Source organism: Ochotona princeps, chromosome X (genome assembly GCF_030435755.1).
Source record: "Ochotona princeps isolate mOchPri1 chromosome X, mOchPri1.hap1, whole genome shotgun sequence".
NCBI classification, from domain to species: Eukaryota; Metazoa; Chordata; class Mammalia; order Lagomorpha; family Ochotonidae; genus Ochotona; species Ochotona princeps.
Window position 1 is genome coordinate 11228389 of NC_080865.1, and position 15878 is coordinate 11244266.

Sequence of the window (15878 nt, forward strand, 5' to 3'; positions counted from 1 at the left end):
CTTGTAAATCTTTGAACACCTGCCTGAGTTCTACAACCCTGCTCCTAAACCCTCTCACAAATTCAGCACCATGAATCTGTGCCCCGTTTGAGGCTAATCTCAAGAGTACCCCAGAAGGATCTGTGCCCCGCCTTCCCATCCAGCTGGAAGCTGCCTGGGGATGATGGTGACAGCGTGTACTCTGTGTTTACCATAGCAACCAGCTGGGCACAGAGCAGATGCTAGGAAATGTTGACAATAATGATTGCATCCTTCGAGCCTTTTCACTTGAGCTGTGCATACACCATACTGCCCACATGGATGATGAACTTGAAGTTCATGGAAAAGGGCCAATATTGTGGTCCAGAGAACTAAATTGCCACTTGTGATGCTTGTATCCCATATTGGAGTTCTAGTTCAAGTCCCAACTGCTCTTCTTCTGATCCACTTCCTTCCTAATGTACCTGTGTAAAGTGACAGGCAATAGCTCAAGTCCTTGAACCCTGCCACGCAGGTGGGAGATCCAGATGGATCACACTGTGGCAGTCCTTTGGGACAGATGAACCAATGCATAGAAGATTTCTCTCTCTCCTTCTCTCCCTGTCTCTATCGCTCTGCCTCTCCAATAAGAAAACACATATTTTTTTTTAAAAAAAACTGAAAGGTTTGTAGAAAATAAAATGAAAAGTCTTGAAATGTCTTGACAGAAAAAAAGTTTGGAATCCATGTGTCCGCCAAGACTTCAAACGCTGCACGGCACTTACGTACTGGGAAAAATTTCTGCCTAGATTTCAAAGTGTTTTTGCACTACAATAAACTCATGCTTTAGCTCCACTTCACAAATTTTCTGAAGCACTCTTGCATAGAACATGACCCCTTCCCTAGGAGCAGAGTCTCCCTCAGTGGCCAGGAGACAACAACGTTGACGCTCACGTGACTTAGCCACATTCAAGTTAGCAGCGGAAACTCTCAGCCCCTGGAATTTCCCAGTCATAAGTCAGCCCCTGCCCTTTGGCCTGCAAGACTGGCTACATGATTTGCAAGACCTACAGCAAAATGAAAACATGGGGTTCCCTGTTTTTAAAAATTAGTAATCATCATGAGACAAGAAGGGGGGTTATCTGGTCCAAGGGGACTCTCACGTCCCACATCAAAATGTCTGGGTTTCCTTGTTTCATTCCTGTCTCTGGCTCCTGACTTCAAGTTCTCACCAATGCAGACCCTGGGAAGCAATGATGATGATGATGGCTCAGAGAATCAAGTTCCTGCCACCCATATGGGACACCTGGATGGAATTTCCAGCTCCTCGTTTCAGCCTGCCCTGTAATTGAATGCAGGCCTTCCATTGCAGGGGGCAGAAAGCCAAGCACTTGAATTACCGTCTGCTGCCTCCCAAGGAGTGCACTGGCTGCTAAAATTGGAAGCAGATGCAGGACTTGAACCCAGGCCTTCTCACCTGTGGTGTCCCATTGCTCCAAATGCCTACCCCAAGCCCTCATTTTCAAACAAGCAAATTTTGGTGATTTTCTCCAAAGTGAGAATGTTTAGGACTTCTCGCTTTCCCAGTCCACCCCTACAGCGTCTAACTTCTGCACACAGCGACCCCACGAGCCTAAACAATTCCTCCAAGATTGTTTTTCCTTTTATGTTTTCTTTTTTTAATTTTTTTTTATTTTAGATGATGCTTACATAGTTGATTGGGGTGGGAAGGATCAAGGGTTAAGCAAAAGTAGATGTGATCATTGTTTCCAAATTTTTTATTTCTTCTTCCTGTTTCTGGGAAAGGAGGGAGAGATAAGGGAAGAATCCATTCCCAGCCTTCCAACTGTCCCAGTACCCAGGGATGGGGAACAGCCACCCAATACCAACACAGGGTCCTGATGTGGCATACGCGCTGAGGGCTCTGCCCAGGTGGTTTCAATAGTTCTGATATGCTGTTGATCTCACCAATCCAAAAATGAGGAAAGCCTTCCAATGTGCATTGGCTGACATAATCAACCTTAGAGTCTCCATTTACCTAGATTTTTGCTGTCATCGTTTGGCTGGGGTAGTTGTCCCATTTGTTCTGTCATCCTTCCTCTGCTATGGTACCAGATGTCCTCTGCAGGCCCCAATGGGCTGCCATGTCCTCTGTGTGCATCAGGGTCTACCTCCATCTTTTCCAGTGAGGAGGACGAGATCTTACAGGTGGGCCCAAAGACCCGGGCCAGGCAAACCAGGCCCCACTGGATGCCCCTCTCCCACGGCTTATGGACCTGGCACCCACTGTCCCCAGACTGGCATGGCCCCCTCACCTCAGCATCCACCAGCAGCAAGTGCTGCAGCCTGGCTCGGTTCAGTCTGCTCCCAGTTCCAGCTCCTGCTGCTGGGTGCTGCAGCATCGAACGACCCATCCAGCTCCCAGCTCCAGCCCTGGTGTGAACTCACTAGTGTTGCAGCCTGGCTCAGCCCATCCTGCACCCCATCCTGGTTCTCAGATCTTCCAGTGAGTGTTATGAACTGGCCCAGCCTGACCAGTCTGTAGACCTGACCCACATGTGTGCCGGCAGGTACTGCAACCTGGCCTGGTCTGGGCTGTTCTCAGCCTTGGTTCTTGTGCTCACCTGCAGGGATTACATCCTGACAATGGGGTTCCCCAAGCTTCTCTATCAGGTCACCCTCTCACTGGTAGATCTTGAGCACACTAGTGGGTCGTTAACCCAGGTTGACTTTGTCTGCCTCTTGTCCTGGCAGAACAGTGTCCTTCCCCAACTAGCCCACACCTACTCTAGTTCTTACTGTTGGATGCTACAGCCCAGACACACCTGGTCCATGCCTCAACACAACTCTCACATGACTCAGCAGGAGCCGAGACCTAGCCCAGCCCATTCTACACCCACCTTGGCTCTCATGAGTACCAGTGGTACTGGATTTTAGTCCAGTCTGTCCCTCCACAGACCCAGTCCACACTCATGCCAAGGGAGACTGCAGCCATGTCCAGCCCAGCCCATTGCCTCATTCTGACTCTTGTATTCAGCAGTGGGAACCCAACCCAGCTGGGGCATCCCCTTAGCTCTCCAACCAGGCCTGTTCCCAGCCATAGATCTCGAACATGCCAATGGAGATTGCTGTTCCACAGAGGTGAACCCATATACCCTCCAACAAATTCTGACCCCAGACCTGACTCTCTGGTTAGTGTCATGGCCCAGCTTAACATTACCCATCCGCTGTTTCAACTCTGGTGGGTACTGTGATCTAGCCTTGCCAGAAAGGCCTACAGTCCTAGCTTTAGTGTATGCTGGTATTCAGTGATGGCAATGTTAACTACCCCAGCTCAGGTCTCCCACGTGTGCTAATACTTAGGTAAAGGTCTTCCCATTCCCCCCTCCAAACCACTCGGTCTCAGCTCCCTCACTTACCTGTAAGTACAGTATCCTTGTCTATGAAAATCCCTCAGTAGTCATTCTTACCTGCACATGACCCCTCGGGTCCCTGCCATTCCCCAGACTCCTGTAAGCCCACACCCCTGATTCCCCAGAGCGTGCCACTGGGCAGCCCAAGGGCTTCACCAGGCGCCATTAACACCCAGGGCCTCCCAACCTGAGTCCTGCCAGGTCTGCCAGGGCTGGCCAGCCTGGCTGTCTGCATGTCTTGTCAAAAGACCTAAGCCGGGGGCTTCCTCCACGATTTAAAAAAAAAAAAACCTTGGCTGGATTTCTGTTCTTTTAGAACACTGCCAGACAGACCTGCTAGCCAATCATGACTGTCGCTTACTATGCACCATTGAGCAGGTCACTCGACGGTTTTGAGTCTCCGCCTCCTCATCCATAACATGGGGAGAGAAAGATTCCCTTTTACAGGTTGGGGCCCATCTAACCTGATGCCTCTTCAATGCCTTTCAGGACACATGGAGGTTCTGGGTGTAAAGGACAACACAGGGAGGAGGGGAGGGTCAGCGAAGGGCTCCAAGGGCAGCCGAGGCAAGCACAGCAGCCTTCTGGAACAGGCCCTCATCCCTGCCCCAAGGCTCTGCTCCAGTCCAGAAGAATTAGTAGGAAGCCTTGGGAAACTGGGGAGTCGGACCGGCATTTCTCTTGTCACACCTTTCACCTAAGAAGGGCTGCTGCTGAAGGCCAGCTGGGTGGCCAGCAGGCACACCTCCCCCACTTGGCCCTCTGCCCACGCAGGAGAGTCCTCACCACGCAGGAAAGGCTGCGGACCTGAGGGCCAGCTCTGCTCAGTCCGTGAAGAGAAACGAGGGAGCACATGTGGGCCTAGAGAAGGTTTGAGCCTGTTGTTCACCTGTTTGGGCCCAACTGGGCTCCCATGAACACAAGGATGCCCTCTAGTCTGTCTGCAACCGATTTTTAAAAAAGATTTATGTATTTATTGGAAAGGCAGATGTACAGAGAGGAGGAGAGACAGAGAGGAAGATCTTCCGTCCGATGGTTCACTCCCCAAGTGACCACAACAGCTGGAGCTGAGCCAATCCAAAGCAGGAGCCAGGAGCCTCTTCCAGGTCTCCCACACGGGTGCAGGGTCCCAAGGCTTTTGGCCATCCTCGACTGCTTTCCCAGGCCACAAGCAAGGAGCTGGATGGGAAGTGGAGCTGCCGGGATTAGAACGGGTGCCCATATGGGATCCTGGCGCGTGCAAGGCAAAGACTTTAACCACTACGCTATCGTACCGGGCCCAATATCTGCTGACTTGTAATGCTCTGAGCTGGGTGTGTTAGGGCTTGGAGGCAGGGGCTGACATTCAGTATGGTGGTTTGAACACCGCTTGGAGTGCTTGCTTTCCATCTCAAAGTGCCAAGATTTGTGTCCCAGTTCTGCTTCCAATTCCAGTTTCCTATTAATGTCCTCTTTGAGATGACAGCAAGTGATGGCTCAAGTCGTTGGGTTCCTGCCACTCATGTAGGAGACCCAGATTAATTGAGTTCTGTCCTTCTGGCTTCGGCCTGTGCCAGCCTCAGCTATTGTAGGCATTCAATGAAGTGAACCAGTGGACAGGAGATCTCTGTCTGTCTTTCTGACCTTTGAATAAATAAAGAGGTGATTTTATATCTCAGTAAACCTAATCTATAAAGGGGATGGAACGAAGCGTGGCTAAAGCTGTAACTAGGCAAGTAGCACTAATTGCTTCGTTCTCAGACAGGGGACTGGTTGGTCATTTGGGTCCAAACAATGTACATGTTGTTTGTGTTCAAGATCTGAGGACAGAACAGCCTTGTTTTGTCTCAATCCATCATGGTTACAGAGTGGCCTTGTTTGATGTTGGCATGCTGAAGAATTGTTTAAGTTCAACACGAACACAAATGCTGAGCTGTGAGAGCCAAGCCAGCCCTGGGCAACCCTGAGAAGCAGGCAGTCCAGATAATGCCAAGCCAGTTTCCAGCTGTCATAGGGTGAAGTACTTTTCTCTTTCTCGGGGGACATTCTCAGTGATGAGATTCAAACAAGATCTACAGATTAGTAAACAGCCTTTTATCCATGTCAGCCTCTTCTTTTCCCAAGACATTAACAAGAGGGGAAGTTGTGTGAAGAATCTAAAGGAATTGTGAATACCATTTGGGAATTTTTGGTAAGTCCTAAATGATTCTGAAATATGAAGGTGAAAGGAGACCAATGCATGGAGCTAAGATTAGCATGGCACCACACGAAGAGACTGACGTCCACGTCAGGGCTGTCTTGTGGAAAATAAAATGTTAATCTCCAATCACGAAAGCACTACCTTGTGTGGCAAGATGGTCTCAACTATGAGAAACACATGGCAATTGAATTAGACCAAAAGGAAGATTCTCGAAATCCACTGTGGGAGTCCATTAGAGTGGTGCTCACTGAGTGAAAATATCACTGCACCATTTTCGTTGGTCTTTGTTTTTCTCGCAATCGCTTTATTTAATTCAGCCACCCGGATGTGTCCATATTGGAACCTACGCTTGTCTCTACCCCACTCTAAGGCAGCAGGGACCAAGGACTTCCGTACATTCACTTCGTGTTCCTTCCCTCCTACAAATGGACCACAATACCTCTTGTAGATATGGTGCATGCGTGGAAATCCTCCATACTCCCACCTCTACCTCCCACCATCCCGTGGAATTCGATACCTGTCCATACCTGAACTTCTCTCAGAAAATCATTCCATAAGGGAAATTGGGTCAAAGTGAGTTAGCATTCCCCTAGCCAAAATAACAAACATTCTAAAATATTTTTTTTCAAGTGATCCCACCCAAGGCAGGCAAAAATTCAGAAAAGCGGACAATTCACGGGAACTTGGTAAGAATATAATCCTATTGAAAAGCAATTTGGCAAAGTTTATCAAGAGCCTCAGAAAGGATGGCACTCTCTACCCAGTAATTCCACTTCTGGGCTGCTATCCAGAGGAAGTCATCAAGAATGCAGAGAGATTGCTGCATAGACTGGCTGTTCAAAATCATGGATTGAACACTTGTAACCCCCGATGCATTAAACCATGAGGAATTTTTAATAGGCATAAACTACAAGACAGGGGAGCATGAGAGAGGAGAAAAACAGAAACACAATTTTGAAAGCTAGAAAGCAGAGAACTTAGCAGGACCAAAAGGAATGAAGCCTAAGCTGGTAGCAAAAACGCTGAGAGCCAACTTAATTCATACCACAAAAATCCCTGAAAAGGTTGAGAAACGGGTGGCGTTGGAGCCCTCCGGAAGTGAAGGGTAACAGGAAGGTGAGATAAGGATGAGGCTTAAAGGACCGCTGTAGGAGGCAGTTGGATCCTGAGTTCCCCTTCTTTTCACGGTCAGGCAAAGGTTCTCTAAGAGCAACAGAAGGTTGGAGGCTCCTTCCCCAGAGACTCAGAGAAGCTTCAGGAACAGTGAGCCTACACAGAAGCAGCAGATCACGCTGAAAAAGACCAAGGGCATGTGGACACGGCAGCTGTTCCAGTCCTTCCTGCACTAGCAGCCTGGCCTTCACCTCTAGGAAGGAGAAGGGAAGAGTGACCCCCTCCAGGAAAAACACAGCCCCTCCCATGCAGCCCCCTAGCCAGGCTGTCCGCCACAGTGAAGGGTGCCAGAAGCAAACCCGCTGGCCATCTAGAGCACCTGCTGATCTGCTAAGTTCCCCATTTTTTTTCTTTTCTGGGTTGTTTGTAAAGATGTATTTATTTTTATTGGAAATGCAGATCTACAAAGAGAAGGAGAGACACAGAGAGAGAGGTCTTTCATCCACTGGTTTACACCCCATATGACTGCAATGGCCAGAGCTGAGCTGATCCAAAGCCAGGAGACTCTGCTGCCTCTCTCGTGTGAAATCCGGGTCCCGGGAACTTGAGCCAGCCTCCGCTGCTTTCCCAAACCACAAACAGGGAGATGAATCAGGAGTGGAGCAGACAGGACACAAACCAATACCTATATGGGATGCTGGCCCTTGCAGGTAGAGAATTAGCCTTTTCTGTTTTGTTTTTTAACCTAACGATATTTTGGAATAATTTCTAGCCTTCAAAAAAGTTCAGAGGAAAGCACAAATAACTCCCACATATCTTGCAGCCTCATTTCCAAGGAATGACTTTTCCGGGTTTGCTTTTCCTTTTTTTCCTCCGCCCATCTCTCTGCCCTTCCTGTATCTCTCCATCTGGTGCTTTTCCCCCTTCGCTGCAACCATTTTTTCCTGGATCATTTTAAAGAGGTTCCAGATGTGCCCACAAATACTTCAAAGTACACACCCTAAAAACAAAACACGGCTTTACATAAACCACAGCATGATGATCACACACGTGAAACGAACATCAGTACAACACTATTCTCTGACTAGAGCCCTTATTTTAATTCTTACCAACTTCCCCAATATCCTGCATAGAAATTTTTTGTTGTTGACATAGGGTCCAACCCAGGACCACATATTGAATTTAGTTGTCAAGTTTCTCTAGTGCTTTTTCTTCCAGAATAGCTTCTCAGCTTGTGTGTGTGTGTGTGGTGTGGGTTTCACCATTTTAACATTTTACCAGATGGAAATGCCAGGGAGTCCATAAACGATCCCATGTTTTGCTTTTGTGTGATGTTTCCTCTGGTCATTCAGTTTTGGCTGTGTCCTCCTCACTGTGCTCTCTTCATCACATCCAATCATATGAGGCCAGTTGACCCCATTACTGATGGTGTTTACCTGATTAAGGTGAGGTGTATTAGGTACCTCTACTGTAAAGTTAACCCTTATCCAAAAAAGGAAAAACTTGAGACTGTGGAAATATCCTGTATTTCTCAAGCTTCTACCTATTGATTTTAGCATCTATCAGTGGCTATTACCTGAGTTGATGATTGCAATGGTGGTTGTCAAATGGCAACTAAAAGCCAAGAGGGGAGAAAACTACTGCACAATTGGTCGTGGGTTCAATCACAAAATGTAGTCATAAAAAAAGAGTATACATGCACACTGACAATACACATACGCACAAAATTATAGAGCCCACTTATGAAGAATCTTCAAGAAGTTCATGTATACTATGAGAAAAACATGGGTTTTGATTTTTAAAAACTTTTACTTGCTTATTTGAGCGGCAGAGACATAAAGACAGAAAGCTCCCATCCCTTCGTTTACTCATAAAATGTGTGCAATGCCAGGATTTGCATCATAGGCAGCAGTCCAACACAGTGCACCAAAACATGGGCCCCCAAGTGAAAAACAACATATTTAAATGTTTGTACCACAATAAATTCACACAGACTTATAACATGTCTGAACAAGATTTCGTTTCAAACAGTTAAAAAGCATCAGGCATCAGTTTGAGAAGAACCCTTGGGGCTGATGCTATGACAAGGCTGCTAAAGCCAACACCTGTGACATTGGCATCCCATATGAATGCCAGTTCCAGTCTGGGCAGCTCCACTCTGATCCAGTTGCGTGCTAACACACCTGGGAAACTAGTGGAGCATGACTCAGGTACTTGGGTACCTGCTACCCATGAGGGAGACCCAGAAGAAGCTCCTGGATCTTAGCTTCAGTGTTGCTTAACTCCGGCTACTGTGGTCATTTGGAAACTGAACCAGCAGATGGAAGATATTCTCTCTCTCTCTCTCTCTCTCTCTCTCTCTAACTCTCGCTCTCTCTTGCTTTCTTTCTGTCTTCTTTGCTCTCTATAACTCTGACTTTCAAATAAATAATCTTTTTAAAAAGAGACCCCTTCAGAGCAGCATAAATCCTGCTAGAATTAAAGCAAGAATAAGCATGAAGTTGATGCTGAAGCATGAGTGAAAGAATGGTGAAAACATTGATGCCTTATGAGAGGTTGATGCAGTGTCCGTAAGAAATCGTGGGTATATCCGAGCACCGGAACAGTGTGGGTCAAGCCAGATTCGGTCGCGACAAAAACCAGTGCACAATACGGAATGCCAAGGTGAGGTTACCTGTACTGGATGTGACCGCAGCGCCCAACCAGCACACGTGAGAACCAGGAAGGGAGGGGGCGGAGCCGGCAGGGGGAATATGGGGAGGGTGTTTCCCTTGCTGGACAGCTACTCCCACTGGAGAGCGTGAGCTGGGATGGGGGCAGACTAGACCAGGCAGGGCTACAACACCTGTGCGCCGCATGTGGACTAGATCAGGGAAAAGCCAGGCTGGGCTGATTATTCCTACTGGTGCAATCTACAATTAGAGTGGGTGAGGGTTGTTTCGGTTTAGCTGCAGCATCAACTGACAGAAGCTGGCACTGGGGGCCAATTCTGTCAAGTCAAACCACAGAACCACCTGGAGAGTGCATAATCCGGGAGTGGGAGAGACCTGGGAGAGAAATAATGGGCTCCTCCCTCTTGGGTTACCACTCCCACGGGAGGGCACAAAAACTAGGACAGGGGCTGGGGTGGCTAGACAGAGAGGCACTCAACAACAACCGTGCGGGTTGGATAGTTGGGCTGGTTAGATGGAACTAAGCTTTAATATCCATTGACATGTACAAGAGCCAAATGGGATGGGGGACAGACTGGACTAGTCTGCTACACATACTGGCAAACCAGGGTAGGGGGCGGGCCTGGTGGGGGTTATTGTGGGTCGCTCCGACTAGGCTGCAGTTCCGACTGGTTTATGTGAGGGCCGAGTATGTGCTGGGCAGAACCAGGCTGGACTACAACACCCATTGGTTCCAGTGGAAGTTGGGGCTGAAAACAGACCCAACTTAGCAATTGCAACCACCAGCTGATCAGGGAGGCGGACTGTGCTGGACCCTGTACTTGCTAGTACATACAAGAATCTGGTTTGAGAACACCTCAGACAAAGTTTCTTTGGGGATCTCCCCAATCGAACTGCCGGACTCAGAACCCTAACCATGAAAAGACAGAAGACAGAACAAGTCAATCAACCACCTCAGCTATGTTGGCAGAGAAATACTGGGCAAATGGAGACTCTATGATGGACTATGTCAATCAGTGGATTCTTCAACGACCTCATCGTGCTTGGAGTGGCAAGAATGGCAGCAATTCATAACTGGTGAACTATCAAAACCACTTGAGCAAGACCCTCGGAGCATACCCCACATCTGGGACCTGGGGTGGGTGGGAGACTGGGTGAGGCTTCTCCCTTAATATCCCCCTTTACCTCAGACACATGAAGGAAACAATATGGAAATAATAGTCTTACCCACTTTCCTATAGCCCTTGAGCCTTTTTACCCTAATTAACTATGTAAAGATTGTCAAAATATAATTAAAAATGGAAAAAGTTAAAAAAAAAAAAAAAGAAATCATGGGTATACAAGCAGACAGCTTGTTTTAAGAAAAGCAGAGACAATGGTGAAGATACCACCTGCAGCACACCATCCACATCAATTTGCAAGGGAGAAAGTCCTAGCGTTCATGCCCTGATTAAAGAGGACTAATGATGAACATGAACAATAGACCAATTTGCGTGGACAGCTGCATGGCTTCAGCTTACACAATTCTGACTGGAAAATGAAAGCAAATCCAACTTTCTGCTCCCTGGGTGCCTGACTATGACACTTATATCAGTTATAGAGAAAAACAGAGCTTTCAATGGAAATCCTGAAACCACGGAATCAAGATTGTGAAGCATTTCTTGAAAGAACTGTAGCAAGAGATAGTTTTGTCAGTGTGACCTCAAAGATGAAACACAGTCAAAGCAATGGTGACCAAAAGATGCAAGGGGCTCAGTCAACACGGAAATGGACCAGTCCAGAGCATCGGTCATGGCAGCAGTTTTGTGTTGTGTTGTTTCAGATACTCAACACATTTTGCTTGCTGATTTTCTGGAGGTCCAAGTGTAAGATGACATATATTTGTTTGGGTAGTATGGACATTTTATGATGTCAATTTTTCCAATCCATGAATATGAGAATTTTTTTCCACTGTTTGTGTCTTCGCATATTTCTTTCCTTAAGCTTTGTAATTTTCATTGTAGAGATCCTTCATATCCTTGATTAAGCTTGGTACTGGCACAAGAATAAACATGTTGACCAATGGAACAGACTAGAAAACCCAGAAATAGATGCGTGCATCTACAACCAACTAATCTGTGACGAAGAAACTAAAATCACTCCCTGGAGAAAGGCATATCTCTTCACCAAATGGTGTTGGAAAAATTCTGCATGCAGGAGTATGAAATAAAGCACTGACCTTATACCCTATATGAAAAAAAAAACTCACAATGGGATCAAGAATCTAAATATAAGACCTAAACCCATCAGATTGTTAGAAGAAAAATAGGGTAATCATTGCACAACATTGGCATACGCACACTTCTTGGAAAATACCCCAGAAACACAAGCAATAAAGGCAAAAATAGACAAATGAGATCACATCAAGCTGAGACGCTCCTGCGCTACAGAAGAAATAATCAACAAAGTGAAAAGGCAGCCAATGGAATGAAAATATTGTGAAATGGTCCAACTTTTAGAGGAATGATATCCAGGATCTACAAAGAGCTCAAGAAACTCAACAACAAAAAACAATACGGTTAAGAAATGGGAAAAGGACATGAGCAGGCACTTTTCAAGTGATGAAATAGAAACAACCAGCAGACGCATGAAAAGATGCTCAGGACCACTAGCCATCAGGAAAAGGCAAATGAAAATCCAATGAGGTTTCACCTCACCCCAGTTAGAACAGCTGTCATCCAAAAATTTAAAAATAGCACATGTTGATCAGGATGTGGGAAAAAGGATGCCCTAATATAATGTTGGTGGGAATGCAAACTAGTGCACCCATTGTGAGCCCTCGGAACAAATTCTCAAGAAGAGCAGCTAAGATGATGTACCTAGCCCACGTCAGAAAGCCTGGGTTCAAATCTCAGCACTGACTCCCAATTCCTGCTAATGCAATCCCTGGGGAAGCAGTAGTGATAGCTCCAAGCCAGCATCACCTTAAAACCAAAGCAAGATAGAGACACAACAGAGAAGGAAAACTACAAACCAATAACACTGATGAACAGAGGCACAAAAATTTTCAATAAAACTAGCCAACAGAATCCAACAATACATCAGACAAATCATTCACCCGGATCAGGTGAGATTTATCCCTGGACCTCTATGATGAGAATAATACGACATTTAAAAATAAATAGAAGAAGACATTAAAAGATGAAGAAATTTGCCATGTTCCTAGACTGGTAGAATTAGCATCACCAAAATGTCCATATTACCAACAGTAACATACAGATTCAATGCAATTCCAATCAAAATCCCAACAAAATTCTTCTCAGAGCTGAAAAAATGATACAAAAATTCATCTGGAAATACAAGTGGCCATGAATAGCCAAAGCTATCCTGAAGAATAAAAATCAAGCAGGAGGAATCACAATTCCAGACCTTAATGCATACTACAGGACAGTGAAATCAAAACGGCTGATACTGAGACAGAAACAAAGCAGCTCAATGAAACAGAATGGTAACCCAAGAAATGAACCCACACATGCATAGTCAACTAATCTTCGACAAGAGAATTGAAAATAACCCAAATGCTACAGAAGTAAGAAGCAAGACCCCTGCCTGCCACCTTATACAAAAATCAGCTTTAAATGAATCAAAGACCTAAATCTGCACCCAGAAATAATCAAATTATTAGAGGAAAACACAGGAAACACTCGTCAAAATACAGCAATTCGTAAAGACTTCTTTAAAAAGTTACTAAGAGGACAGGCAGTCAAAGCCAAAATAAACAAATGGGACTATATCAAAGTAAGAATCTTCTGTACAGCAAAGGAAATGATCAGTAAAATGAAGAGGCAAACAAAAGAATGGGGGGAAATCTTGGCATACCATGCAACAGATTGGGCACTAATACCCAGAATTTACAAATAGCTTCAGAAACTCAATAATAGCAAAACAAACAACCCTGTGAAGAATTGGGTGAAGGAAATGAGTGGGCGTTTTTCAAAGTAACACATTCAAATGGCCAACAGACACATGAGAAATGCTCAGGATCCTTAGATATTAGGGAAATACAAATAAAAACCACATTGAGATTCTGCCTAACTCCAGTGAGATTGGCCTACATTCAGAAATCTACTAATAAGACCTGCTGCAATTGATGTGGGGAGAAAGGTACCTTCCTTCACTGTTGGTAGGAATGTAGACTAGTGTAGCAACGGTAGAAATCATGGAGAGTGCTAACACAACTGAAAATTGACCTGCTATATGACCCAGCTGTCCCATTCCTGGGAGTATATCCAAAGGAAGTGAAATTTGCATATGAGAAAGTGACCTACAACCCTATACATATAGTAGCACAATCCACAATAGCGAATGCGTGGGAACAACAAAGATGTCTGTTGAAGGAGAACTGGATAATGACATTGGTATGTTTACTCCAGGGAATACTACTCAGCCTACCATTTGCACTAAAACGGTTCCAACTGAAGACCATTACGCTCAGTAAATCAACCAGTCCAAAAGGACAAATATTATATATTCTCCTTGATGTAAGGCAGCATTCATGAAAAACACAAACTAAATTGATATATAGGTAAACATGTGGATGCATATGTTCTCATAGATGAACGGTATAGTAGAGACTAGCAGACAAGGAAGTGAAGATAGGTTGCAGAGTGCATCTCTACTCTCAAATAAAAAGGACTGCCAAAGAAACTGTTAAATACGCCTTGACAGTATGATGCCAGATTTTCCACCATTGCCTGTAGCTACAATGCCATGATACACTATGTAACAGAATACTGGGCTTGTGACTCTTGCCGAAGGACTACACTACTGTAACAATATGGGGGAAACTGGTGGGAGGGGGGAGGGAGAATGGAGAAGGAGGAAAGGGAGGTGGGAATCCCTATACCTACAAAACTGTAACATGGAGAGCAGTAATCATAATAGGAAATACGAGAAAGTATAATGGAATGTGAGGGATGGCTTAGAAATCTTACAGCTCAAAAATGGAAGATTGTAGTCCTTACATCTAGGGTCCCTCGGTGTGCTTTGCCCCATATATTTTATCTCAAAAAATAGTCTGGATACCTTAGCTGGAACATAAGGTTGCCCACTACACCCAAGTCCCTCACCACACTTATTATATTCATTGCTGTTTCATAAATTCCCTTCTTGGTTCCTCATATAAGTTTTAAACTTTTTTTAGGGCCTGGCAAAGTGGCCTAGAGGCTAAAGTCCTCACCTTGAACGCACCGAGATCCCACATGGGTGCCGGTTCTAATCCCGGCAGCCCCACTTCCCATCCAGCTCCCTGCTTGTGGCCTGGGAAAGCAATCAAGGACGGCCCAAAGCTTCTGGATCCTGCACCCGCGTGGGAGACATGGAAGAAGTTCCTGGTTCCCGGCTTCGGATCTTCCTCTCTGTCTCTCCTCCTCTGTGTATATCTGACTTTGTAAAAAAATAAATAAATCTTAAAAAAAAAAAACTCTTTAAATAAAAAAATTCGAAATGATTTTGACATTGATTTTCAAATAAGGTCCCAGAAACAGCAATAACAACAACAATCAACACAAAGATACAGGAGAAACTGAGGAACTAATAAGGAGAATTGTGAAAAAGTATGTTCACATTTATCAATCCTTTTGTTTTTGCTTGAGTCCTAAACTTGGAGCCTGCTTTTGCTGGGTACCCATTGTCAAGTGTGCTGTTGTTTGCAATCACAACTTCTCTAGGGAACCATGGTTTGTATTTTGTCCTTATTCTCACAGAAAAGGGTGGAAGAGGTCTGACTAATAGCACACATGAATAATTTTAGGTTGCACAGTCATAATTGTTGGTTAGTGATGTATTAAGAGTTATTATCCCCACCCAGATGTTCAAAATAGAGGTTTTAGTAGAGAAATGTATGAAAAGGAGATGTTGAGGGGCTGGCATGGTGGTATAGCACATCAAGCCTCTGCCTGCAGTGCCCGCTTCCCATGTGGATGTCAGTTCTAAACCTAGCTGCTCCATTTCCCATCCAGATCCCTGCTCATGTTCCTGGGAAAGCAGTGGAGGATGGTTCAAGTCCTAGGGCCCCTTCCTCCAGGAGACCTGGAGGAAGTTCCTTACTCCTGGCTTCACACGGACTTAGCTCCGGCCATTGTGCCCCTTTTGGGAGTGAAACAACGGATGGAAGATCCCTTTCTGAAGTGCTGTCTTTCAAATAAAGAATTTATAAATGACATAGTGAGGGCCAGGCACTTGGCCCAGCAATGAAGATGTTCCCTGGGACCACCACATCCTGTATCAGAGTTCAGGCCCCTCTGCTCCTGATCCAGCTTCCTGCTAGTACATTCCCTGGGACAGGTGGCAGCTCAGGTACTTGAGTATGTGTTAGCAATGTCAGACCTGCGTTGAATTCTGGGCTCCCATCTTCAGCCTGGCCTAGTGACTGGAAGCTCTCTCACTTTCTCGCTCGCTCTTTCACTCCTTCCCTCCTGCCCTCTTTCAAATAAAATGAAAACGAATAAACAAAAATTTTTAGGAAAGAAAAATTTATGTGGAACACAGGAAATGAGAAGGCGG